The sequence below is a fragment of the Pogoniulus pusillus genome, chromosome 24 (genome assembly GCF_015220805.1).
Source record: "Pogoniulus pusillus isolate bPogPus1 chromosome 24, bPogPus1.pri, whole genome shotgun sequence".
NCBI lineage: Eukaryota > Metazoa > Chordata > Aves > Piciformes > Lybiidae > Pogoniulus > Pogoniulus pusillus.
Window position 1 is genome coordinate 15,317,084 of NC_087287.1, and position 27,326 is coordinate 15,344,409.

Consider the following 27,326-nt stretch of genomic DNA (forward strand, 5'->3'; position numbering starts at 1 on the left):
GCGGAGGGGGGGCCGCGGCGCCGAGGTAAGAGGGGGCCGCGGGTGCGCACGCCGTGCCGCCGGCGCTTTGTGCACTGGGGCGGGGGGGGTGGGGTGGTAGTCGGCCCCCGCCAGGGGTCGGCCCGAGGGGTGGGTGGGGGGCCGGCGCCCCCCCGCAGGTGCCGAGGCAGGCGAGAGAGGGGCCGCGGTAGGGGGAGAAGTTGTTTCCCGCGGAGTTTGTGGCGCTGCGGGGCCGCGGCCGGAGCTGCAACAGGCGGCTGCTACCCGCCCCGCGCCGCTCCGCTCCCCCGCGCCGCCGCCGCTGCTCGCACTTAGTTGCCTGAGTCACGGCTCTGCGGCCGGGCGCGCACACAGGGGCGCGCACACACACACCACACACACACACACCACACACACCCCACACGCACCGCACACACGCGCGAGCGCGCACCCATCCTCGGCGTTTTTCACATTTTTTCCACGAGCAGCACGGAGTTTCGGCGCGGCCCCAGGCTGGCCGCAGAGGCTCGCAGCCCTCAGGAGCAGTCCCCGGCGGTGCGGGCTGCCGAGCGGCCCGGCCCGGCCCGGCTCGGAGCTCTGCTCGGTGCGCTGCCCCGGGTTCTGCCTTCCTCTCCCCTCTCCCTTGTATTTTTCTCTAAAAGATGAAAGAAGGAATGTCCTTTTTCGCTGCTTCTCCTTCTCCAGAGCTGCCCCTGCTGCCGCTGCTGCTGGTTAATTGCACATTGAAGTGGAAAATTTTCGGGAGTCAGCAGAAACATTGTATCCAAAAAAGACAAAGTCGCAGTTACTACAGCACCGAGGAGATTGTCCCTGGAAAACTTCTTTCGGTAGGACCCGTAGGGTTTTTTTTTCTTTATCCGTACCGTTTTGAAGAGGTTTTTTCTGCAGATGTCCTCGGCGCTGATGCGAGGCCGGTGGCAGCCTTTGTTCGCAGAAGGAGTGTTTTCAAAGGAAGTACACTTCTGAGGGGGAGGGAAAAGTTCTACAGTACGGCTTTTGTAACCAAATTACAACAAAGCGGCCCCCTCCAAGCGGCTAGGCGAAAACAAGGAAGAGAAATCATGCGAGAGGGGGCAAAAAATACGAGGTTTTTTTTCCATGTAAAAGAAGTTTGTGCTCCCACCTCAGCCGAACGTAATCCTAGTCATGATTTTTCTCCTTTTGAAATCTGTTTTAAGTTGAATGGTGTTGTAGTATAAAACTATTTATGAAACAATGAAATGCCAGCCACCCACGTTTCTCGGGAGAGTAGTTAACTTATTAGAAACAAGTGCCTGCCTTTGATAGGAAGAAATGAAAAGTGACCTCCAGAAGTGCTGGAAAGTTAGGGAGCAGTTCTCTCTTGTGCTGTCTGAATGTAAATGGCTCCCGGTGTTTTTTAACTGTTCGTTGTTGGAACACCGCCTGGGAAAGAAAGGCCAGGAAACATCAGACTGCAGTGGCATTTTCTGATGTAAAATAGTATATATAAGACATGTAAGCTGAAATGGTAGATCCTTAGGGGGAAACAGAAAAAAAAAAAAAATCTATCCAGCTGTAGTCCTAACAGAAGCATATTTGCTTTCCCCGAGTGCTGATAAAGTTTAGAAGCACTATCTTGTCAGTTAGCGGTTTTACAGAGATGCCTAACCTGGATAATGGCAAAGTTTAGAGCTCTGTGGATAAAACCCTGCTTTCTCCAGCTGAAGGTTCAGTTATGTGGTACATCTAATATGGAAATCTCTGTGGGAATGCCTTTTACAGGAAAATTCATGTAAATCAGTGCTACCTGCAATTGAATATGAAAACAGAAATAATTATAATTGCATTAGGACTTCATTTAAAGTGATGTAGGATTATTCTTACAACCCTAGATTGGAAATGTGTGCCTGTAATGTATGATGTATTCTGTCTCTATAAATAGTTGGGGAATACCATTACATGAATATTAGATTGTACTGATGGTAAAATGGTGCTATCAAAAATGACACAGACATTTATATTAAATTACTTCTGGGCATGGGAGCAAAGGTTGTGTGAGTGTGTGTGTGTGTGTATATTTGTATGCACACGCACATAAGCACACTTTGTTTAGGAATAAAAATACAGGAATTTATACCATGAATGCTCTCAAAACACAGAGTGGAAGATTTTGTCTCTGGCTCATGTTTTGAACTTGCAAGTTTTAAAACCCAGTTATTTGAAATGGGTTCCAGCAAGGGTAAACTTTTTCAAGGTGAATTTATTTTTCACCATTATGGTAAAACGTGTCTTCTCACACTGCACTGTTTTTTTAATTAGGGCATAAGGTATTTTCAATACCAGTAGGAATAATTCTGCATTTCTATCAGCTGACCAAGCAGAAATTTTGAATTTGAAGGCACTATTTCAATTTTTCTTGCCTGTGATGTAGAAAGACCTTTGGAAAGTACTTTATTGCAAAACATGTTGGGTGTATTTTGAGCATCAGTTTTACATGGCTGCTTTGATGCAGTAAATATTATTTAGCCTTTATACCCACGAGTATGTAACAACAGCTCTGGAGATTCAAATTCAGGCTTTGTATTCTGCACAATTTCTTAGTGCTGAGTGGGATGTCTGTGAGTAATGAAGCAGAGGAAAATTTTTGATTTGACAGGAGTCTTGGTAAAGACAGCCTCTACTTAAAGGAGTTTAATTAAAACAGCTAAAAAAGAACAGAAACTTAATTATCAACCAGACCCGCCATGAGTTCCCAGCTGAGGAATGATAGTGTGTTGTGCTGTGTGGAGATGTGTAAGCATGTGTGTAACATGGTTGGTATAATTTGCAACTAGTGTTTTTTTGCTGTTGCTGTTGTTGGACGATGTAGTGGTTTTGGATATCGTTAAAGTGGTTTTTAGGCTTTGTTTGTCCATGCCTGAAAAAGTGCCTTGGTAAAGTCACATGCAGAGAGCAAAAAATATTTCTTCCTTTCTTTTTGAGCTGCCTTTGTAGATCATATGCAAGCAAAACTTTTAAGATGGGTTATAGGTAAAAGTGTAATACTGGAGCTACAGATAAATTTGAGTGCCTTAAAAAAGGTGGAAGGTAAAAAGATGTGATTTTGTATTATGTCATGGCTGTCAGTTTTTAATCTATAAAGTAGGATGGTTACACTGTTGCTCTAGAAGTAATCTGGTTTTACTGAAAGGTGCTTAAGACTGTTTCCAAAACACGAAGATTTTGTGTACAGTTCTGAATGTGTCTGCCTGGGAGAAGGTTACCTTCAAACACTGTTTTGAGCACATGGTGCCTGTCTGCATATACACACACGCATACATCATTCTTTATCTAGTGTTTTGCTGTGATGTTAATATTAATTCTGTGTCTTCTAGAGACAGTTTTTAAAACTCTTTCTAAAGTGATCCCATTTATTAAAGAAGAAAAGGTTTGCTGAGTCCTTGCTCAGAGTAAAGTGACTGGGATGACTCATAGAAATAAACATTTGCTGGATCAAATACATGGCTAGTATGTACATGGGTAGTATGATATCTGATGTCTAAAGAAGGACATGGCTACTATTCTGTGTCTTTGATTAGAAAAATACAACATTTGACTCATAGGCTTTTTCAAGTTTTACTATGGGGTTGTTCTGCTTTGCTTGTTTGTCTAAAACTTGCAAGCAATTTTTTCATTAAAAGTTTGTCAGATGTTCAATTATTGCTCTTATGTGAAAATAGGAGGTGAGGGGTGGCTTAAAATCTGCTCTAAACTCAGATTAAATTCATCAACTTCATATGGCCTGTTGCTGTATTATAGTGGCTGTAATAAGGGTGCAAATTGGCCACTTAAAAATATTTTCAAATCCCCAATTTGTCAGAGGGACCTACTTTTGCATGAGAGAAATAGTCATTACTTATTTCTGGGACTCCAGATGTAATTACTGTTTGCCACCATGCTGCACTTCAGCACTAGTGCTTGCCTCAAGTATGAATGCTTTGTATTCCTAAACTACAGTCATTTACTATTAAAAAAAAAACCCAAAAATAAATAGAGCCCCAGAACATGTAAGAGGTAAATCATCTCCCTGGAAGAAGCAGCTGTTAGAGGTTTTGTGGCAGTTTATGCAAGTACTGTATAATTTAAGTTGTATCCTGTGATATATGAATGGATAAATGGCATTATTTATTGTAAAGCCAACTGACTCCAAGCCACATTGAAGACACATTTTCAGAAGAAAGATCTCTGTGATAAATTCCCACTTTATGACTATATCTTGGTCTCTGTTCTTGCACAAAACTCCCTTTGACTTTTGCAAGTGGAACAAGGATGGAATAATATTTCCTGGAATAATTTTGTGTTTGGTTGTAATGATTGCTCATTTCCAGAGTATAAGACAGTGAAAAGTTGCAGACCTCAGTCTTCTGAGGCACCAACTTCAAATCTGCTCTTCAGATTTGTTGCATAACATTCAGCTAGTTTTCTAATTTAATGCCCTGAACCTCTCTTGGTTTTGCACAAAATCGTGATCCTACTGCAGTTGTGAGTTTTATCTTGTTGCTGGTAAAGCAAAAACATCAGGTTATTAAAAGTTCCACCAGAACTGTATAAATGTTAAAATACAAGGGCTGAAGAATGGAGTGAAGAGAAAAAAAGACAATGAGTCTGTGTCAAAATCTGGTTCCTAAGAACTAATTTGAGTTTACTCCACACAGGAAGCCCACGAATGTCTCGGAGTAACCCGTCATGTGCTACATGTCCCTGTTTGTTAGCTGAATTTCTGTACATATGTTAGGAACACAGTGGAAATACGTGTTGTGTATAAGGGCTTTATAGCTGCTTGCCTGGCTGCTCTGGGGCTGCAAGCCCATTTCCTACTCTTTTCAGCTTGTGTCTGGGTTCATCAGAGGCAGCCCTTCTTAGTTTGGCTCCTGTCCAGTCGAAGGTATCACCTACAACTTTTTGTTCTTTGTCTCCTTGTCATTGTTTACTGGAACTACGTGATTATTCCCGTTGCATCCTGTTGTACCTTTCCAAATGGCCTTCTTAGATTTCTAGCTCTTATTAACTCTTCACTAAACTTTTGAATTGGAGACTGCCTGTGTGGCAGCAGAAGCATAGGAGGGAAAATACAAGTTTATTTGCTAGCAGGTCAGAAGGTAAAATGTGAAACCTCTGCGCCGGATTGGGGGAAGGGAAGGAAAGTTTAGGATTATGTGTAAAACTATTAAAATGCTATTGACTGGGAATCTAAAACAATGACGAGTGCTGTTTTTACAGATACATGAACTGAAAACTGCTGCTAATGATGGGAAATGTTAATTATGTGAGAACATATTGAACTTATATTCTCTGGCATGAACTTTTTTAAATGCATCAACTGTGCTGCCTTTTATGCACACAGCTTTCTAATTATCATAATTCAGTACAGCTCTGGCTTTTGGAAAGAGTTCAAGTGCAATCTCAACTTAACATGAAAGGAGGGTATTTTTTTGTTGTTGTTTTGGGTTTTTTTGGTGTTGGGTTTTTTTTTAAACCGAGAATGTTCAAGAACAATTTGAAAAGATAATCTAAAAATGCTACATACTTAGCTGGGTATAAGTCAGAGAATAAATAAGTTCCCCATGACTGCATATCAAAGCAGCATAGATTATTAGAACAGAAAGTTATCTTTTGCTCTCATTATGTCTTTCACACTGCTACAGAACAGAACTAAAAGCACATTTCCATACTTGAATACCATAGACTTATCTACTGTATGTTGATTGGCAGTAGGGTTTATTTTTTCAATTTTGAAAATCGAGTGGATTACCATGTTGCTGTTAAAAGATCTCCCCCCCTCAAACAGCATGAAAGTAACAAAGATGTGATTGCATTTTCTGAAAGAAAGCAGCAAGACAGCTTCTATGATTTTTCTTTTTCCCTTAAATATATATTAAACAAATGTGTTTCTGTAACATACTAAAGCCCCGTTATGAATCTTCCTTGTTGGTGGGTATCCACACCTTGTCTTTGCAGAGCTTGGGAACATATATACCAGCTCTTACTAAAGCTTTCAAAAGTCTTGTGGGCTTTGACTGCTTTTTGTTTGGTCCTTTTTTTTTTTCCCCCTTCAATGAGAGTTACGTTTCATTTAACTTGCACTCGAATTATCCTTTCACTGATTTTTTTTTTTAAAAGTGATTTTATTTTGTGTGATCAGATTGCTACTTTCAACCTCCCCCATTTTATTCAGCTTCTATCTGCAAAAGAATCAGATGATTTTTTTTTTCATACTTGCCTTTCCCTTTGCTACAGTACATGCTACATTTCTAAAATGCAAAGAAAGCCTCAGTGAAACAAAATGACTTCATTTGAGCTGGCACTTAAGAGCAGAATTCACTTCCATAGTGCTGAAATAAAAGAAGCCAAGTGTTTTAAATAGCCACTCCCCTAGGCCAGAGTGTTTTTAGAAAAGCTCATTGTCTAGATTTGAGCTGTAGCAGTATGCCTGCCTCTGTTAAATCTCCTGATCCAGACAGCTCGATTTCTAAAGTTGACATCTGGTTTACTCTTTGTTCACCTGTTTAAAAAAGAATGCAAATAGGCGAGTGTGCCATTGCCCTAGAGCCCTGCAGAAAAATAAAAATGCTGTTGACAGTTTGTCAAATAGTGCTTCCAGTCTAAGACTGCACTGGCCTATTGTTATGCCAGCAACAGGCAACAGAAGTTGTGGCACCATATGGCTAGTATATGCTTCAGATAAGCTATCTGTTAATTTAGCTTATCAGTAGCGTTTTGATATGCTTTGTGTTTGAATCGCCAACCGGTATGGCCTTGGGTATTTTTGGTGCCAGATTTTCCCTTAACATTATAGACATCAAAGTTATTCCCTTGGTGGAATCTCTGGCCATTCATTCACCTCATGGTGCTGTGGACAATGGCGCTTAATTTGGAATTAGCTGGCATGGTTTTTTTACGTGGTTGTGTTTCTGTTGGGAGATTATCATTCAGGAATGACATTTCAGTTTTGAGAGGAGAAAATGTCAGAACAGACTTTGGAAGGAAAAGGTAAATTCATAAAGGTTCAGTGGATTAAAGCCTCTGTTAAATGCATCTCAAAGCTAAAAATATATCGGTTTGGAGACAATTAATGGGAGAAAGGAAATTCTACTGGTGTTTAATCTACCAATACCATGTGTACACACTTGTGTCCTAAAACTGTTTGGTAGTTTAAAATAAAAGGCAAAACTGTCATTCTACAGCCCTGGTTTTACTTTTATACTTTAAAAATACATTAACCTTTAAAACCAATCATCTCCCTATATTTGCTGTCAGCTGATCTTTAAAGTTATTTATTCCTGCTTTTTCTACGGTCAACTGAAAGCCTTCCAGAAGACTTCAAGATTCAGTGGAGGTTCTTTCATATTCCCCTTACCCCCTCTTTTCTTTGGCTGTAATTATTTTCTCGCAGAGTCTTAAACCATAAATACAGTCCTCCATTCAATACTGCAGTGATGTCCTTAGGGTTGCATCTGTCTGCCTTGCTCTCTGACCTTGCAGCACATTCCTCTGCGTCTTCTGCCCTACAGGCTGTATCTTGCTGTTCCTTATAGGGCACTGCATGTGTTTCTGGTTGTCTGAACCTTTTTCCTTGGCTATGAACTTTTTCTTGGCCATCACTTGATAAAAGTCTCTTTTGTTTGGTGTCTTTGTTACCCTCCATTTGCTAACTATCTTGCCAGGTACTCCTTATCCTGTCTCTTCTGTTGCTGCACTCAGATGTGGCCTTTTGGTTGGATCTCTTTGCCCGTCCTCACCACCTTGTTGCTTCCACTCTTTCCTTGCCCTGGCTATTGAAAAGAAAGGATTGGTTGTGCTTGCACAGTGCCTTTCATGTCCAGGATCCTTATTGACCAATAGAAGGGACCAGATTCTTTCTCAAATGTACAGTCATCTTCTAAATTTGTTTCCTGTCACTACTTTTTTAGTAATGAAAGGAAGTCAAAGAGAAGAACATTTTTCTCCTATTTCTTTGAAACACAGCAATATGGTTGTGAAAGAGTGGCCATTCTTTAGTATCCACTGAAGTCCATCCAGTTCAACTGCATGGAAGAAGCTGGAGCTGGCAGAGGCCAACCTGGCAGGCATTGAATAGTTTGATGGTCACTTAAAATTTTAAGTGCTTAGAGTTCAGATTCATGATGTAGCTCATGCAGTTGCATGTTAATAGCTTTTTTTTTCTTTGAGGGGTTTAGACCTGTGATCTCTCATTCTGGTGTGATTAGGGGGAAGGTAAGCAAGGAGGCTGGGGAACGGAGAGTTATTGAGACTTCCAGTTCTGAGGCGTGCGCACATCTGCCCTATAAGTAATTTTTAAGTGCTTGACTGGCAATTTTCAGTCCACTAATGTGTCTAGTTATCACCCATAATGAGTCTGGTTGTCTTTGGCCTGATGGGTCCATTAAAACATAACAAATCTTTGTTTATTTAGTACAGTAAGATGCATCTTTCATATGACTGTGGGGTTTGGTTTTGGTTTGGTGGTGGTTTTGTTTTGTTTGGTGGTTGGGTTTTTTGTTGTTTGTTTATTTAGTTCAGAGCCTATGAAGTTTCAGTTGATTTGATATCTGCTTGATGTGGCTTTCCTCGTGTTTCATTGGTTCCAGTTATCATTTTGTGATAGGAAATCCATAGCTCCAAAGAGTGTGCCTTTTGCTCTTTAAATTGACTGTTATTTATGCATAGTAATTTCTTGTTCAGTTTTGTTGGCATATTTACTGTATGGTTAGTGACCAGATGTGGATGAGCAGTTGAAGGGCACATTTGAAGGACAGTTTTAAAATATGCAGCTTCCCATACATCAATTCACTTTAACCTCTAGCATTAGTAGTATTTATATTTTTTTTTGGTGGTGGAACAGTGACCCATAAATGACTTTATCCTTCAAAATCTGTAAAAAAGGGTAGTAGAATTATCATAGTTCTTGGTTGCTTGGAAAACTAATCTTCTGGCCTCTGAGATTTTGGAAACAAATTAAAGAACTGTTGTTTAGGTAGCAGACTGCTTTTAATGGTTCTTCTGTATTAAGGGAAGTACAGTATTGTAGGTTATTTATTTCTGGGCATGTAGTACAGGGTGAAGAGCCTGCAATTCAGCTAGCAATGCCTCTATGCCCTGAGGTAAACTCTATTTCACAAAGGGAATTTTGATTATGGTCTACTGCTCTGTAGCATAGTGGAGGCTTCAAGAGGCAAATGGTAAATGCTACCAAAGAAAAGCTGGATTTGAGCCACTGACGTCATCTAAGTAAATCTGCTGTAGGACTATAGCCATAAAATGACTGCCAGCCACTGAGCGCACTTTGGCCTTTTCTTGTCAACTGTTTTAACTGCTGGGTTTTTCTTTTTTCTTTTTCCTCCAAGCAACATGCACTTTGTTGTATTTTTGTGTGTGTGCGCGCTAGTTTTGCACATGGTGAAATACAGAAATGCTAACACCCCCCTCCCTTCCTGCAGCACTGTGCATAGCAAGTGAGTAGCTGCAGCTTGCAGTTGAAAAATTAAAAAGTAAACCAGTACTTTTCCATACGTGAGCCTAACAGAATCAGGCTTCCATCACAAGCTATTTTTTAGGTGCAAGAGCCTGGTAGTTCAAGTTACAGCATACTGATGAGATGTGTTGTGGGCAAAAAACCCCGTTTTGCTGCACTGAAGGGCATGCTTCCCTCTGGAAGGACTAAACATGTGAGAATGACTGGTTTTGGATTCTGAATTATCACAAAATGCATCTGTTTGTGAGTGCCTACCATCCACTGGTAGCCATAGCTTTAAAACTGCCCTTTGCAGCCCCAGTGATTCCAGAAACAAAACTTTCTTGTTGTTTCAATCACTCAAATACATCACTACCAGCTGATCTTTTGACTGTACCACATGTATTAACAATCGTAGCTCTTGGATTCATTGATTAATGTGCAGCAGTAGAGATACAAGTACCTAAGGATGTGTCTAAAAATGCAATTGATATCCCACCTGACCTCCACTTGAATTTCAGCTGTGTCAGAACAGCAACAAAAGTACTTGGGGGTTTGACAGTGGATTTTGAATTAATTGTCGACATTCTCTTGGATTTCCAGGAAGCTTAAGATACTACTTTAAAAACAGAGCACTGTAAAATGCAGTTATAATTATTAGCCTGTGTGTCCCGTGACAATACTTGTTTACTTGATTTATGTGCTACATTTTTTTAACTTTTAAAATGGAAATTAAGCATCCCTGGTTTTGAAGTTTAAGTCTTATGATCAGAAATATATTAAAACCAGTATCTTATCCATGAATCATTAGATGACTCAGTTCCTGAAACCACTACAAGCCTCACAGTTCTTGGCTAGGACTGAAAGCAGGAAATCCAGGCTTCAATAACTTCCTTTCCCAGTACTGGCTATAGCAGCGTTAGTGGTTAGTATATGCTGCTTTTGTAAGCAATAGGAAGATGTATGTCTGAGGAACAAAGGCACTCAAGTCAATTTGCTGAAACTGTTTATAATTTGTGGTCTTGATTTGAATGTCAGGATATATTGGCATATACTACATTCTGTGCTGCAGTATGTTTTCCAGCAGTGATAGTCAGACTATGAAAGGGAGAACGTATTTATGGTACAATTGTTGGACAAAACCCATCTAATCAGTTTACCAGAAAATGGGAAGATATTTTAGTGATGTCATCCAACTCCTGAGGAGTAATGGGACCAAGAGCTGAATGCATAGGGGTAAATTTAAGATGCTTATTAGCCATTACTTTGTTTTATACTTGTGCAGCAAACTATTTTTATTCTGTTTCAGTACTCCAAAAAGGCCTTGAAAAAAACCCAACCCAAACTTGGAGCTTGTAAAATCAAAACACATGATTTGTTTTTCAGTCTGCCTCTCCTTTTTTTTGGTAATGAAAACTGTTTGCCTCCTCATAATCAAGGACACATTGATTATCACTATGTCAGTGGAGCGTTGTTTGCTGCAAAATCTGTCTCTTTAAATGTTGAGTGCCTCTACACTGCAACAGTCTGTGTGATGAGAGGATGCACTGTTTGCTTCTTTGAGCTAACTGGGCCAGATTCAGATTTGGTACATTGATCCTTAATACGTTTACACCTGGAAAGTATTCAACTCTTTGTTTTTCTTAAACACTGAAAGGTAGTTTCATATCTTGTACTTATTATTTGGTTAATTCATCCCTCTAATTAGCAACACAGAAGCCAAACTTACCTGATTTAATTACTCTTTTTGTTCTTCCCTCTAAAACATGGTTTGTTTATAACAAAGTGGGAAAACACAAGCATTGAGAGCAATTGTTCTGGTTTAACTCAGCTGGCAGCTGAGTCCTGGCAGTCCAATTATGACAGGGGGGTTTTCTTCTTTCCTCTCTCCACCCCACTCTCCTTTAGGTGGGAAGGGAGCTAGGAAAGCCAAAATGTCAGTTGAGATAAGGACAATTTACTACTCTGTTGCAGGGATATCAGATTATGCAAAGATAAACAAAAAATCCCCAAAACATGCTCACCAAAAAAGCCCAAACACCTCAGGAGAAAAGGTACCATCATACCTGGCTGATGAAACTGGAAAATCATAGAATCATAACATTGTTTTGGTTGGAAGATATCTTTAAGATCGTTGAGTCCAACCATTCTCTTAGCTCTTCCAATCAATCTGCCAGGCTTCCCCATGTTTATATTTCAGCTACTCTTCCCCACACCACAGAGGCTTTACCCACTTGGCCTATTTGATTGCAGCACACATTTCACATTCATGGATAACCTGTGCAATAATGTCCATGGTTAAGGCCACCCCTTGATCTAGAGCCCATCTGCATGTTGCACCTTGTTCCTCCTTCTGGGGCCGGTCAGCTTAAACTAATACAGCACTAAATGAGAGACTGCTTTAAAAAAGCTGCTTTTGGTGGCATTGGTTAAACTACATATCCTGTATTGATAAAATAAATGCCGAGCTGCCATGGGTGATCCCATACGTCTTGTGCTTGTCAGGCAGCGTGGGAGAAGATTGGGCTGGGCAAAAAGAAAGGAACACAGACTGCCTTGAAGGCAGCTGAATGCTGAGGTCCTTTTCATATGGAGACCCATGATAGAGATTTTTCCTACCTCATCTCTCATTCTGTACAATTCCATGCCCCTGGGAAAGACCCAGAGAGGGTCAATCCCTTGCCCAGAAAATTACACTGGAGCCTTTGAGGGACTGCTGAGTTATGAGTGAGGCTGCCCTTGAGGGAAAGAAACAGACTCTTCTGGTTGACAGGCTTGCATCAGTACAGATTTCATGGACACTCTTCCAATGGCCCATGCCAACTGCTCTTTTCCCCCACAGCAGGGCTGATAGTATCCATCCATGGACAGGCCACTGGATGTGTTGTTATAATGCAGCTATGCCGGAGGTGGGTTGCTGGGACTTTCAGCCCAGTAGTGAGCACACAAGCAAATTATTTCATGAATTGAGGGGAATTTGGACGACTTGTAGAATATTTAATGGGAGGCTACAGAACTATGAAGATGCAGATAGCATTTAAAAAACAAAAATTTGTTACTTGGTCCACGACTGCAGGTCTCACAGCACCAGCTCCTCTATCTCTACAAACTTCCTGTAGTATATTTTTCATGTTAAATTTCTCCAAGTACCTGCTGGTTTGCTTCTGAAGACAAGTTGGTATCAGGTGGAGGAGCTCAGAAGGGACTCAGTAGGTGTCCCATGCAAGCAGAGTTCTGTACCTTTGAGTTTGTGTAGAGCACTATGTGAGCTTGGGCTTAGCACAGTGTAACTGTGGAAGCAGCAAGACTGTTTTGGAGCGAACTGACTTGTCTCATCCTTCCTTCTCTGTCACGTTTTAAGTAAAAGGAGCAGCCTTTGAAAGGAGGGCTAGAGGCCATTCTTTCTTCCTTTCTCCTTTCTGAAGTAGTGCTTTATTCACAGATGCTGTGCTGGAGTACCAGCTGTTTGTGTATGTATTAAAAGAAGCCTCACTCAGGTGTGTCCCCTCTCCTTATGGGCAGCCACATGCTGATGCTTTAGGGATTGCAGCATTCAGCATCACACCACTTATCGTGGCTTTAACTTAACTGTATTATAATTAACTTCTTATAATAACAATAATTATAATAATTAACTTACTGAAACAAGTATGTTCTTCACGCTGCCTCTGCATCCTGCTTTTGGGACAGAAATCTTTCTCCTTTCTTGCTTTCTCTTTAAAGAAAAAATTAAGCACTTTAGCAGTGGAGAACAGCAGTGAATTTTCACAAGATCAAAGCATACATAAAAGGCATTGTTCATGTTTGTGACCTCATGAAGTGTGATTTTGTATTAATTAATGTTAAGCAACTGATTGTCTAAGAACAAACCTCAAATCTTAAGGTTGTATAAGCATCTAAAAGTTTAGAAGCAGGTTATAGTTCTGTTTGATTTATTTCACTTGCAAAAAAAATGTAAATGATTTAGTATTGTTATCCTAGCTGAACAGTCCTGAATGTGGGAACTGTAAACCATAAGATCTGGAGATACATTTTGATTAAGTTCATGCACTTTAAATGTGTACGAACCGAACATCTTTGTATTACCATTGATCAGAGGCATGTCCTGTTGCTCTAATGTAGATTTGGGTTTGGGATTAGAGGCCTGGGGCTTTGAATTGCTTGCTGTCTGTGGACCAAGTCATCAGTAGCTAGTGATTGATTCATTAATTAAAATCAATTTAAATGGATTTGTAAGCCTCATGTAACAGATTATCTTATTACCAGCATGAGAAAGACACTGTGATCTGCAAGGAATGTGTTGCTTTAGACAAAATCTAGCACGATTTTTATGGGGGAAATTGATAAATTGCTGTCACTGCAAGTGATCTATGCAAATGACAGCACCTTGCTTTAGTCCTACAGTAAATGGACTCTCCATTTTGAACATGGCTTTATAAAAAAAAATTGGTGAGCATCATCCAGAAGACTTGACTGTAATCTTCATGTGTGTGTCCATGCATGTGTGTGTTTCTGTACATATTCATGGGCACTTAGTTTGGTCAAGCTTCTGATAGATTCTGATCTTGGCAGTTCTTAGGTTTTTTTTTTTCTGTAACATATCCTTCACCCCATTTAATAATATTCCCAACAAGAAAAATAATGTTCTAAATTACTGAAAACATAATGACAGAAAGAACATTTAATGCTGTTTAATCCATGCTCCGCCTGCTCAGCAGTACTGTCTGGAGGGAGGCACTTTGAACAGCTGGAGGGGCCATGTGGGCAGAAGGGACTTCTGGCAGGAGTGAAAGTGTTGAAGAGATGGCAATAAAAGCTTTCCTGGCTGGGAGAGGAGGGGCTTGCCTGTCATCTTTGCACTCATTCTGTAACTTCTTCTTACATCGAGTTGTATAGCAGGTTATTCTGGGCACCTATATGTGTATTATTATGCTCTGTGATCAGGCCTCAATAATATCTAAGACAAGGTATAAACAATCAATGGGAATTTTGATCTGTTTTCAAACAGAGCAGTGTTGTTGCCTTGCCCATGACTTCAATAATCTGTGTACTCCACTGTTAATTTCTAACCCATGCTACTACAGGAAACAATGCTATGTTACAGCATCACTTTATATCTTCCCTAGTTTGTGCTCTCTGTGCATTTGTGATTAGGGAGAAAAGTGAATTATATCTCCTTTTATTATGATGAAACTAGTTTAATTTCACCTTTCCTTCACTCTATTGTAGAAATGAAAGAATCTTTGAAAACAGGTGGTAATAAATCATTGATATCAACTGAAAAAAAATGAACTTCTTTAAAAAAAACCCACAAACCCAAAGCCCTAACCTCATATAGCTCTTGGAGACATAATCCATTCAATATGTAGGCAGCTCTTCAAAGCAGAGCGTTGTGGGCAAGTTTTGTTAGCTAAATCTTAGTGATGTTGGCAGTATAGGTTACGAATCATTAACCTAATAAGGTCTGAAGCTGGATTAATGTGGTACATGCAATTGTAACTGCATTTTGGTGACATTAAATGCTTTTCCTGAGATGTGTGGAACTTGCCGTGGAGAGCTTTTTCGTTGCCTGTGGAAAACTGAAGAAGGTGTTTGGGAGATGCAGTATTTGAAAGTGTAACATCTTACTAATTTGATTTGTGGGACAGTTTGGTAGTGACCTCCACCTTACTCCATTGATCTCGCTTCATGTTCTTAGGATTTTGACTTCAGAGCATAGGTGATTCACCTCACCGTGCATGTGGGCTTGTTGCCAGCACCATGTCTACTACTGGCTCCAGTAAGAAATTTGGAGGATGACTCAGAAGTGCACAAGGATAGTGCAGATAAATGAAACAGCAGCTCTTGGGGCTCCTTGGTGCACGTGTGCACCTTTCTAAGGCCATCGCCACCTGCTGCCCTATTCCTGTTCCTTTTCTGAGTCTCTGGCTGGTACAGATGCATTAGTGTGGTTGTGTCCTGTAGAGTATCTTTGGTCTGGGAACTTGGAAGCTACTCCATCCTGGATGTAGCCCTTGATTCCAGGTAGAAAGTTGCCTTGCCCTGAATTACATTCTGTTTTGGCACATACATTGCCCTGAATTATTTTAATATGGCAATCTTAAGTTTGAATAGCCATGCAGTAATTATTTATTTTGTGAACTCTTTGGTTTGGAAAATGAACAAGGGGGCTCTTGAAATTAGAAGCATCCTGAGTAGCAGCATTTCCTTAAAAACAAGCGGTGAGAGGACATAAGCAGGATGTAGCCCCCTCAAAGTGTCAAACTTGCAGAGCAGTTGACTCCAAGGTAGGAGATATAGGCTATGACTACTGACCCTCTTTTCTAGTACTGAATAGTATACAGAATGTCCTTCCTTCAGCTGCTTCATCTTACGTATCCAGTTCCTCAGTTGTAGAACCACAATTTCAAATAATTGACTTTCTATAGCTGAATTTCTACCATAGGGTTCTGGCTAGAAGGAAAAGGACATTGGTGAATAGCTTTTAAATAGCATACTGCATAACCCTGCCATTATGACTTCAGGGAATATTTTCCATTCCACATTTGTCTATAATGTGAATCTTGGTAACATTTGTCTTGTATTAAGGCTGCAGAGGTTTCTTTTTTCTTGTGTTGCAAACCTTGTGAATTTTTTCCCCCTGCAAATTATAAATAGTCCAGTTGGCTCAACTATTCCTTTTGTAAGCACATGGGGTTTGTTTTTTGGTTTTGGTAAGAAGACATAGTTATGGGACATTGTTGTATGAAATGCAGCTGAGTTGTACAGTAATAAAATTTCCATGGTGTTCTATAAAGGTCAGTGGTATGCAATTAATTGCTGGACTGATGATGAGTGGTGCTGCCCCATACACCAAATATCATAATTAAGCTCAGGGGTTAGTATTAAAAGCACAGAGAACACACAACTCTGTCACTTAAATCACAGAATGTCAGGGGCTGTAAGGGACCTCGAAAGATCCTCTTGTCCAGCCCTGCTTCCAGAGCAAGATCACCTAGAGCAGATCACAATGGAACATATTCATATGGTTCTTCAGTATCTCCAGAGAGAGAGAGACTCCACAACCTCCCTGGGCAGCTGGTTCCAGTGCTTTGTCGTCCTCGCAGTGAAAAAATTCTTCCCCAGGTTCCCATGGAATCTACAGAATTTGTGCTGATATTAGTTAGGTAGGTGTAGGTTAATGCTTTAATGTTACCCTTGCAGTTTACAGTTTGCGTTTTCAAGGAACATGTCTGTTCTGAAGCTTGGATTTTCTATTTCTCTCTATATTCAGCTTTGCTGAGCAAGGAGGAATGCATATTTGAAAGGTGCCTGATAAAACTGTGCCTGCGAACTCTTTGTTTTTCAGGTTCAGCAAAACACTTCCATTCCACTGAAGAGTATTAAGAAAAATTGTAAGAAATGGTCAAAAGTTAATGTTTATTTTCCCCTTTTTACAGCATAATCCTGTGAGTGCAGCCTAATAGATCCCATTGTATTTAATTCTGCTGCTGTGCCATGAGGCTGACTTAGACAACTGGAAAGCATTTTAAATACTCTGTTGTAGGTTCCAGTGTATGAAAGTCTTGTAGCATGCTTGTTATGGTGTGATGCAAACAAGGCATAATTGTGAGAAGCACAGACTGAATGTTCTGCTGAAGTAGGCCAGACTGAATACAAAATGTCATAACTGTGAAGACTGGGGGGAAATGTTGGCTCCAAAGGAGTCAAAGTCATAAACAAATGGAGTCTTTTCCACATTGACACCTTTACTCGTGCAGAGTCTCTTAGAGCAACTTTCATTCACTGGCAAACAGAGTAATTGAGGAAACTCAGATTAATATTTGTCAGTTCAATGTCTCTCCCTAGTTTTAACTAAGTAGACTTTACTTGAGCTCATAGCTCTCTTCAGACAAACTGGCAGCGATGACAATTGCTCTTGCTTCTCCTCTCATTTTACATATGCATGTTTTATGGAAGGATTGATTGTTATTAATATAAAAAGGCCAGTTTGCCGTGGATTAGTCCATCTTCATAAAATACATGACTTGGAAATAGCAGAATGGTTGCCCCACCGAATGCTGCTTCTGTTGAAGGCACAGAAATGTGTCGTGAATCCCTGTGGGAAATCGTGAATTAACCTTTCAACATAGGATGCAGAAGTGTTCATAGGTACTTCAGTGGAACAAAAACTGTTGAAGTGATGTTTTAGAAGATTTACCATTCCCCTTGATGGCTAAGCTTCAATAGATAAAATTGCTGTAGATTTGAAATAGGAAGTTTTAAAGTATTTTGCAACATATTTTTATATGTGTCTATCTATGGAGTATACTAATTTTTAGCCATCCCACGTTTAAAGTCATTGGATTAAAATTTACTCTGGTGCTTTTAACGTGCCTGGGGATTTTTTTTACTGCTTCTGGGAAGAAAGGTGATCATGTGATTAAGGCACAAGTCAGGGGCAGAGGTTTACATTCAGTTTCTGGGGCAGAGTTGAGTGGGGGAAGCTGAAAGGAGTGTTCCTTGCTCAGATTACTAGAGCAGGGGCAGCTGGGATAAAACTGGAGAGAAAACCATGCCTTTGCATCAAGTGTAGGATTCCTTTTCTATACCTTAGTGGAAAGTGCTGCCAGTGTAAGTGATTGTCTCAGAGACAGATTTCCCTGCTTTGCTTTACACAATTTTCTGTAATTGGCTTGGAGTGGTGAGATTGAGTGTAATTAAGTCTCATAATTAATTAATATGAGAAAGCCTACGCAAAAGCAGAAAAAAGTATTTCAGATTTCATGCTTCGTTCCCATCTGTAAAATTGGAGTAATAATACCTTGTTACTTAATGCTGTAAGCAATAATTGGGTAATAGTTATAAAGTGCTTTATTATGGAAATGCATGTGAAGAACCATTTTTAAGCAAGGCAACCCATGCATAGGTCTTGGTACTTGCTGAAAAGCTGATTCTCTTCTGAAGTAACATGCTGAAACTAGTGTATCCCAGGACCAGAAGAAATACCACATTAGTATTTAAGACTGCTCAGAGGAGGATCACAAGTTTTTCAGATATTCTTGCTGAGGATTTTGGTTTTGGTGGTGATGGGGTTTTGGTTTTTATTCAGTTGGGTTTTTTTTCCTTTTAAATTCAAATAATATTTTTAAAAAAATCCTCAGTTAGAGGTGTAATAACAATAATTTAGACTTTCCACTAAACTAATAGTCACCAAACAAGGAAAAAAGTCATATTCATAATTTAGGACATAGAATCTGCAAGCAGGCTTGCTGGTGAAATGTTCAGAGGCTTGCTTTCTTAGCAATTCCAGATCCATGAGGATCAGGCAAGTTTCAGAGCCCCCTGTATCCCATTCTGAGAATGAGCTGCCAGCAGCTTTTCTTTTGCACTTGTAAAACTGATACTGACTTTGGGCATTCACTACACCAGTCAGATGCTGAACGTAAACTGAGGGCAGCCTGCAAATGACTGCCTTGGGAGCCTTTGTGGAGGAAAATTCACCCGTGCTGCCTGTTTGACTCGGTTTACAGGTGAACAAAATGAGGAATGAGTCAAAACTAGGTGTCCTGATGGCACTGAGGACAGCAGGCAGAGGTCAATAGGTCTCTGCTGGATAGTGCATTTCTGGGAATACTGCTTGTACTAGAGATGGGCTATGAAAACATTGTTTGGCTTGCTCCCTGGAAAGGTACTGAAAGCTGTGAAACTGGGCCAGAACAGTCAGAGCTGAAGCTATTCAGCGAAACAGCAAATGGTGTGGTTGTGAAGCTAAGCAGAGGCAAGCAGCATAAAGCCATGACCAGACCATACTTTTATCAGCTCTTTGGCTTTACCGTACCAGTTTTTTCAGAACTGAAGAAGTGCTGGGAACAACCCCAGAGGAGGAAGGATGAACCTTAAGTAATTAGCCTTCCAGCTGCGCAGCAAACAGTATTTGTGCCTGGCAGGAGGCCAGGCCATCAATACTACGGGTGAGGATCTAGTGAATGAAGCTTGCTTCAAGCAGTCTGACAGCCTTGCCTGAGTGGCTCTTGGAGGTGTTCCCTGTGAGAGATCACTCGCAGGACTGGTCAGACAGCACGAAACGGCTCTCTTTGTAACTTCCAGCACTCTGGTAGTATCCCGAGTGAAGTGAGGGGGTGATATGTTTGTCTAGTGCTAACCTCAAAAAGACATCTTCAGAACTGACTTACCGTGGGGAATAAAGGAAAAGGATTTCAGGTTATGCCTCCTGTATGTGTAGCACTATTGATGCTTAACTGGCATAAATGTAATTCTGGAAATGCATAATCTTGTATGACAAAGTTTGGCAGAGAAGTGCAGTGTTCTCGTTTATTGTTAGCTACATCCTTTTTCTGTGAGAGCTCATGAGAATGTTTTCATACTTAACTTGCTTCCTCTCCTGGCTAGTTCATCTGCCAATCTGACCCTCCCAAGGAAAGTAAGCTTGCTCTAATCATCAAATAGATGAGGGGAGTGTCATAAGGAAAAGAACAGGCAAATTTAAGGTCTAACCTTTTCTGTACAACTGGTTTTGACTTTGAGATGAAGGTGAGTCAAAAGCCATCTGTGTATCTCCACACCGCTGTAACAGACGTCAGATAATACACTGTCCTTTTTGTAAACTTCTTTAAGGGAACTTCAGAGTGAGCTGTTGTTTACAATGAAGCAGTGGCAGCTGCTGCATAGCTAAACCTGCAATTGAATTGCCATAGTATATGAGCCTCTTGCTGAAAGAAAGTCATATTTATCCTAAAAGTGGCAGGCTTGGCATGATGCCCCATGCCTCTTTTTTTCTCTAGCAAACCTGAAGTGAAAGTAGCTCAACCAAGCTGTGCTAGATTTGAGTTCACCCAACCTCCTTTTGAGAGAGGCTGAAAGAATAGAAGAGTGGAGAGTATTACACAGAGAATTTTTTCAGATTTCTCTGGCTTATTTCCACTATCCCACATGAAAGATCTCCTTAAAATCGTGGTGAAGCTTGAAATACATTTAATAGTTAAATTAAGGTTGTTCCTACTCAGTTTTGGCTTTGCTGAGTTTGATTCAGGAGTCAAATAACTACTGGAGACATAAGAAAAACAAATGCTTGGCACTATTCCCTACAAGGCTGAATGTGAGTCAGTATGTAAGAAGGCTCCCTAATGGAAAATGAGAAAATAATCTTAATAAAAAATTAAAATTATTCAGATGAGCTGCTTGTAAATTACACATATAAATATAGTAGTTGCCACAATAAGAAATCTCTCTAACACTTTTTGGCAGACAATAACTTGAAAATAAAGACTGAGAGGTAATTACTATTATTATTCTTATTACTACTACTACTGTCATTTTGGTTTGTGCTGCATTAGCATTAAACGACCTAAGTGAGCATCCAAAGCCTGCTGTTCCAGACTCAGCCCTACTGTAAAGACCTACTCCCAGCTCAGTTTTTACAGTTACAAGATAGGGTCCCAGGCAAGGGAAGTTAGTTTTGCTCAAGATGTATAGGAACTTGTGGCAAAACCAGGATTTAATCCTGATCTGCTAAATTCCAGTCCAGCTTTCTAACCAAGAGTTGCATCACACAGATTCCTCTAACAGGATGAGGTTTACATTTCTGCAGTATCAAGATACATATCTCCTTAGAAATGTTATATTAGAATACAGTTAAGTAGATCTTCAGGAGGTCATTGGACATCAAGATGCTTTGTGATTTTCCCCCCTCCCCCCTTTTTCCTCCCACATCCCTTTGTTTAATAACATCAACTGTTTTTATCTTTTTATTTCCTTTTCTGAAAGACTGCACCTTCCTTTCACAACTTGTCACAGTGTAGAGGTGCAGCATCCAGAACCAAAAGAGGAAATGTGCTGATTTTGGCAGTAGACCAAACTGACCTCATTTCTTTGCTATTGGAAGCTTGTGCACTTCTCTGGCAGGCAGAACAGCTGAAAATATGATTGCCTAGTTCATAGCATTTCTTCATTAAAGAAAATGCTTGCCAGATACTTAAATGCTTTTATTCACATCACTTCTAGTAGCAGAACGTACCTGATGGGCAGCTCAGCAATCTGGTCATAGGGAGCAAGAACAGGATAATTACATTAAGAGGGCAGAGGAAATGGAGCAAACTTCCTATCCTTTGTGGATGAGGACTGGTGCTTTTAGGGCTCTGTAGGAGCGGGTGAGAGAGGGGCAATGTAATGGAAGACCTGTGACCTGGCACCTGGGGGTCGTGTCCCATTTCTGTGCTGCCCAGGTTCCAGAAACATTCCCTGTCCCCCCATGGTGCATGGTCTGGCATCCCAGCAGCTGAGCAGCTAGTGAGCCATCACCCAACACAAAACTCTGTGAGGGATTGTCTTTCATCATTACTGCCTGCCTTCTGCTAAACTAAGCCTGAGACTGTGGAAGCTTCTGGTATGGCAGGTGCATCACTAAATGAGATTATTGTAGGGATGTACTTTGGTTTTGGCTTGCTATGAGGTTCTGGTGGGAACAAAACGTGTCACTCCAAAAGGACACAAAGGCCTGGTAGGCTGATCTAAAACTGACTTGTAAGAAAAGTGGGAATTATTCCTAATTGTAATTGAAGATTCAAATGAAAATTAAGCCTTGAGTTCCTAAGTTAAAAAAAATCCCTGAAGTGATTAAGAATTCCAGGAAGAGAAATAAACATCTACACGGGAAAATAGCTACTAGAGTTGAATACTGATTGTGTGATTGTATCTGAGGTACAGATGTGTCTGTATGTTATAATCTCCTAGAAATATGTAATCTTCCCAGAAGAACCTGACTGCAAATCACAGAAATCTTCTTTTACTGCTTTCCACTCCTCCTAAAAATGTTTTGGGTGTGTCTCGCGCATCAGAAAGGGATGAGATTGTTGTTTGAAGTTGGCCTTTGAGAATGTAAGGGTCAGTGAAATAGTTTGGTAAAGGAGTTGAGCAACAGCAAATGGCTAATTTCCCTTCATCAAGTTCATTGTGTGAGAACTTTTTCCTGAGCCTGATTGATTCTGCCTTGTCTTCTATTTGTTTTGTGAGGTTACAACTTCTGGCAACCCAATAACTATTTTGATTACTTTTGGAGACTGAAAATAAAGTGACAAAATCAAATCTGCTGCAAACCTGCAGCCATATTGACAGACTGTGCAAGGAGATCTTTATGGGTACACTCCCAGAATCTGCTTGAAATACTCAAGACCACCTGTATCACATCAGACAAGTAGTTTAAATTATATCAGGCTCTTCCTAGCAAAGGAACTGCAATAGGCCATTGCCTTTTCATTGTATTTCGTCCACTGGAAATGCAGAGTTTTGGATTCGTAGATTCATAGAATGGTTTAAGTTGGAAGGGATCTTAAAGATTGTCTACTTCCAACCTCCTTGCCGTGTCCAGGGACACCTTCCACTAGCCCAGGTTGCTTAAAGCTTCATCCAGCCTGGCGCTGAGCACTGACAGGGAGGTGGCATCAACGACCTCCCTGGGCAGCCTGTCCCAGTGTCTCACCACTCTCAATGTAAAGAATTTCTTCTAAGAATCCAGACTAAATCTCTGCCCTTCTCAAACTTAAAGCCATTCCCTCTCATCGTATCACTACAAGCCTTTGTGAAAAGTCCCTTGTAAAAATTCCAGTAACAGCTTCTTAAAGATGGGTTAGATTGTATGATTAAACAGCTAACGTCTAATGGTAGGTGTAACTGTAAACAGATAAAACCCTGAGCTGGGTACTCAGATATTTCAAATCAAAAAGCCCTGCTTAAAATTACTTCCAATTCAGCAGGATGCACAAACTATGCAGAAACACTGAAGCAATTTATCGTATTGCACGCACCATATGATACAGCTATGGGATGTTTTTAAAAGGCAAAAATCAGATTATCTTTGACTAAGTCACCAGATGGTGTGTAATAGGCAACAGAATTACGGATTATGAGACATAACTTTCACTCCTAGGTAACCTGACTACGAAACCTTTGCGCTGTGTAAAAACAAGATACTTGGAGACTGAGTGGATGGCAGAATTATTTTCTCTTACCCGCAGCAATTCCCCTTGACCAGGAAACAAGTTCATGCATGTAGTCAGAGAAAGAGACGTGCAAGCAAGTGAAAGCATTTCTACCTCAGTCTCATTGCTCTTTGAGCGTTTTTAACATTGAAACCAAAACAATTAAGAAAATAATGTTAATGTAAATTTCATTAATTGCTTGCTGGTCCTCTTTGTAAAAATATACACTAGAAATAAAGCTGTTAAAAAAATTACTCTTAAAATGGAAGGCCCAGCTGTAGGTAATTTGGAGAAGTCTCAGTTTACCCACATGTACTGGTATAAGTTTTGATTTAGCAGAAGCCTTTGCAGGGAAGGCACGAGCCAGAGTCAGCACTCCAGGAAGAGGGAAGCAGGGTGGAAATGTCAGTGGCCAATGGTTCCTCTTCCTTCCCTGAGTCCATTCAGGAAGTTGCCAGGAGAATCACCAGCATTTTAACATGGCAGTATGGTTGGTTTTCAGTATCCACATCTGGTGCACCTCTCAGGCACCTAGATAAAGGGGTGCTGCAAACCTGGCACTGTGCTTTGACAGCTGCATGAAGGGCAGGCTTGCACCTCACTTTGTGACAGCCCAGGAGGCCTGGGAATAGCACAGTTTTTGAAATGCATGCAAATGTAAATTCTACAGAGGCATGTTGGGTCGCCGGAGAGGAGCTGTCTGCTGCAAGCAATGGCAGCCTTGTGCCTTTAAACTGATGCATTCAGATGAAAGGGAGACATTTAAATAATGCAAAGAGGTAAACTAGCTTGAGTTATGTGTGGTTTTAGCTGGGTGACTCTTACTGCCTTTTATGGAAATCTCTCATCTAGAGTCCTGCACAGTTCTCCCCGAGGGCAAGCATTAACCCCATAAAAGAAAGGATATCTGCAGTCACACATCGGGCACTGTGTATCTGTGCGATGGCTGTGGTTGACTTCAGCTGAAGATGGAGCTTTGTTTGAGCCGGTGCTGGGAGCTGGATAACGGAAGCTGGGCTGGCTTCCTTTATGAAAGAGAGGGAAACTCTTGAGGCACAGTGATTAACTCATAGCACTAATTAAGAACTTGCATTATGCCGCAATAATGAGGCACCGTTTGTAAAGGACTTAAAAGAAGAACAGGACCTATAGAGGCCTCACTTTTGAAGGCTGTGAGCCCAGCTGGGTGCTGAGGGGCAGAGGGGGCTCAAGCAGGCTCCGAGCAATTCACTGGAGCCGGGGCAGAGCAGGCTTCCGCTCGGTGAGTGCAAAGTCACAGTCCCGGGACTCTTTGCCCCCTCCCTGTCAGCAGTACTGCATTTGCTGCCATGAGGATGATGTCCTCACTGTCCCATGTGTCCCCCTGGCTGGGGAGACAGAAGCGGGAGCTCTGCCGCTGCGGTGGTGGCTGACAGAGCTTGGTTTGTGCGAGGTCTTCGGGGCCTAGAGGAGGAGGGGCCGCGCCAAGTGCTGGTTAGCTTGGGAGGCTTGTGAGAAAGCAGCGTTATTGACTGAGCGCTGCGCGGAGCAGCGAGTTAGCGTCGCGTTAGCTGATGCGTGGCCGCCGCTCTCCCACAGGCTGGCTGCCTGTAGCCAGAGCTGCCAAGCCTGCCCCGGATTTATTAATCAGGTGATGTCACGAGTGTGGGCCAGTGTGTCTGCTCTGGCCTTGGTGCCTGTCAGAACCGATCTCCGCAGAAAAACACGCGCAACGCCGGGAGTGAGGCACGGAGTGCTGCGAGGGACACGTCCGCGGCTTCGCTCTCGCTGCTCGGCCCCTCACGGGGCGTGCGGGGCTCTGCAAACGTAACCCCTGAGGCCGGGTCCCAACAACTACTAACGTCAGATCGCGGCGGTGTGCTTTCTTGGGGGAGGAGGAGAAGAAAAGTACTGCCTCTGGTTGAAGACACAAAGTGAAAATTAAGAGGGAACAAAGCTAGAAGTCCTGGTTGAGAGCAAGCCAGAGTGTCACAGCCACAGTAATAACCTGAGAGGGATATTAACAACTGCCTGACCAAAACACAGAGGATTAAATCCTCTGTATGTGAATCATTAAGCTTTGGACAGGTGGGAGCTGCTGGACTTTAAGTATCAGTGGTATGCAGCTTCCAGAGAAGTCTCTGTGGCTTTTCCCAGCCCCGGAGTTGCAGCCAAGAAGGCAGAGCAGCAGTAACAGATCATTCCTAACTGTTGTATTTTATGTTAACTCACTTTCCGTTCTCGTTAATGAAGAAGTTGCTCTCTGAGATAGATCAAACTCAACTTCTGTCTTCCATTTCTTTTAGCTGTCTCCTTTCTCTACACCTTCTCATTTTTTAGCAGATAAAAAGAAAAATAATTACTAAAAACAAAATCTTTGAACTTAAAATGCAGGTTGCTTAAATTATGCAGTTAAAGGATAAAGAAAATCACAGAGCAATTTTAACAAATTGCCTTTAACTGGATTGCACAAACAAACCTCTCGTAAGAAATCTTAGAAAGGTGTGTTTGAGGGTGTAATCTTAGCTTGTGGCTAAGTAGAGTTAAACTTGTTTTTCAAGTTGGTTGTGTATAACTTTCTCATGCTAAAGATTGTGAGCATTCCAGAAGGAAAACAGTTCAGCTGTAGCAGGAGTTTGATGGTAAATGTTGATTATTTCCAGTAATTCTGGCTTCATGTACAGCAACTTTACTTCTGATCTGTACTCTTCTTGGCTGGATTTTAAAATACATATGTGTGTGTGTATATTTATGAAGTAGCCTTGATGCTTGCAGGTTGTTTCCTTTTCATTGGAACCTGAGTATAGCAGACCAGCCAGAGTCCTCTTACCCCTCCAAAAATACTTGCCTTTCTTGTCAGATGCAAAGTATTTTGTACCTTTCACACATGTAAAACAGTGGCATACTTCACAACTCCTTTTTGGGAAACATCACTACCTCAGTCTGTGGCTCAGAAAAACTATGCAGTTCCTGAATAGCTTTGTAGGACAACCAACAGACTTACTTGAAGATATGTATTTTTTTTTTCCTAATACATGCTGGGTTTGTTACTATTTATGCAGTGTGTGCAAGCTAATGTAAATATTAGAATAACTGCTATGTATGTAAGAAAGCATGATGCTTGCAAAACTAAGCTTATGTATGGTAGAGAACTGTTGATGCTCTATTACAGTTTAATTTGTTAATGAAACAAGATGGACTGAGCTCCTACTACACCTCTTTGGATGTTTGAGGCTAGGCACAATTAATTTATTTACTGTCTGTGTAGGCGTATGCCAGCTAATGTACTGTAAGAGCTTTTATCTTTATGTTCATAATGAAGAGGGGCAGGTTTTTGGCAACTAGACAAGGATTTTTCTGATGACTCATCCTCTCTGGATTGTAAAACACTTTCTTGTAAAACCAAGAAAGAAAACTAGTTCCTATTAGAAGTGGGCTCGGCTAGTGTAGTTTGTCCTTCCCTCTCAAGCTGCAAAGCAGAAAGAAGAAAGGCATTCTGCTTTCCTTTATTTCAACTGTAATTGGACCTCTGCTGAAAAAAAACACCATAGTGTTTGAAAGGTTGTTTTTGTGGAAGGTATTAAACCGACTTTGGGGAAAATATGCCATGGGTTGCATTGTTAAATACTTTAGTTTATAGTCACTAAGGCAACGTGTTGGACTTTTGGATAAATTGGAGTAGATCTCCTTCAACATTAGGTTGTACCATTTGGTTTGTGCTAGTTGCCTCCCTGCTGTCTAGGGGGAAATGCAGAGTCCAGTTTGGTAGAAGCTGAAACAGGAATTGGGTGTAGGTACCTCGTTGCAGACCTAAATCCTTTTCAATGTAGTATTTAGTATTGATTTCTATCGATTAATGTCACCATCAGGTAAAGAGGGAGTATGTTCCATCTTCATAAAAGTATGAACATGGAGTACTC

At 41.1% G+C, this 27,326-nt stretch overlaps 1 protein-coding gene across 3 annotated transcripts in view; it reads left to right on the forward strand.

Moving 5' to 3' along the window:
• Positions 1-733: 733 nt before the first annotated feature.
• The window catches only part of TEAD1 (TEA domain transcription factor 1), a 157,189-nt gene continuing 130,596 nt past the window's right edge, over positions 734-27,326 (forward strand). For all 3 annotated transcript variants that reach the window (XM_064163773.1, XM_064163775.1, XM_064163776.1), the window contains exon 1: positions 734-827. The gene's annotated coding sequence lies outside the window, so the exon portion shown is untranslated. The remainder of the gene's footprint in view (positions 828-27,326) is intronic.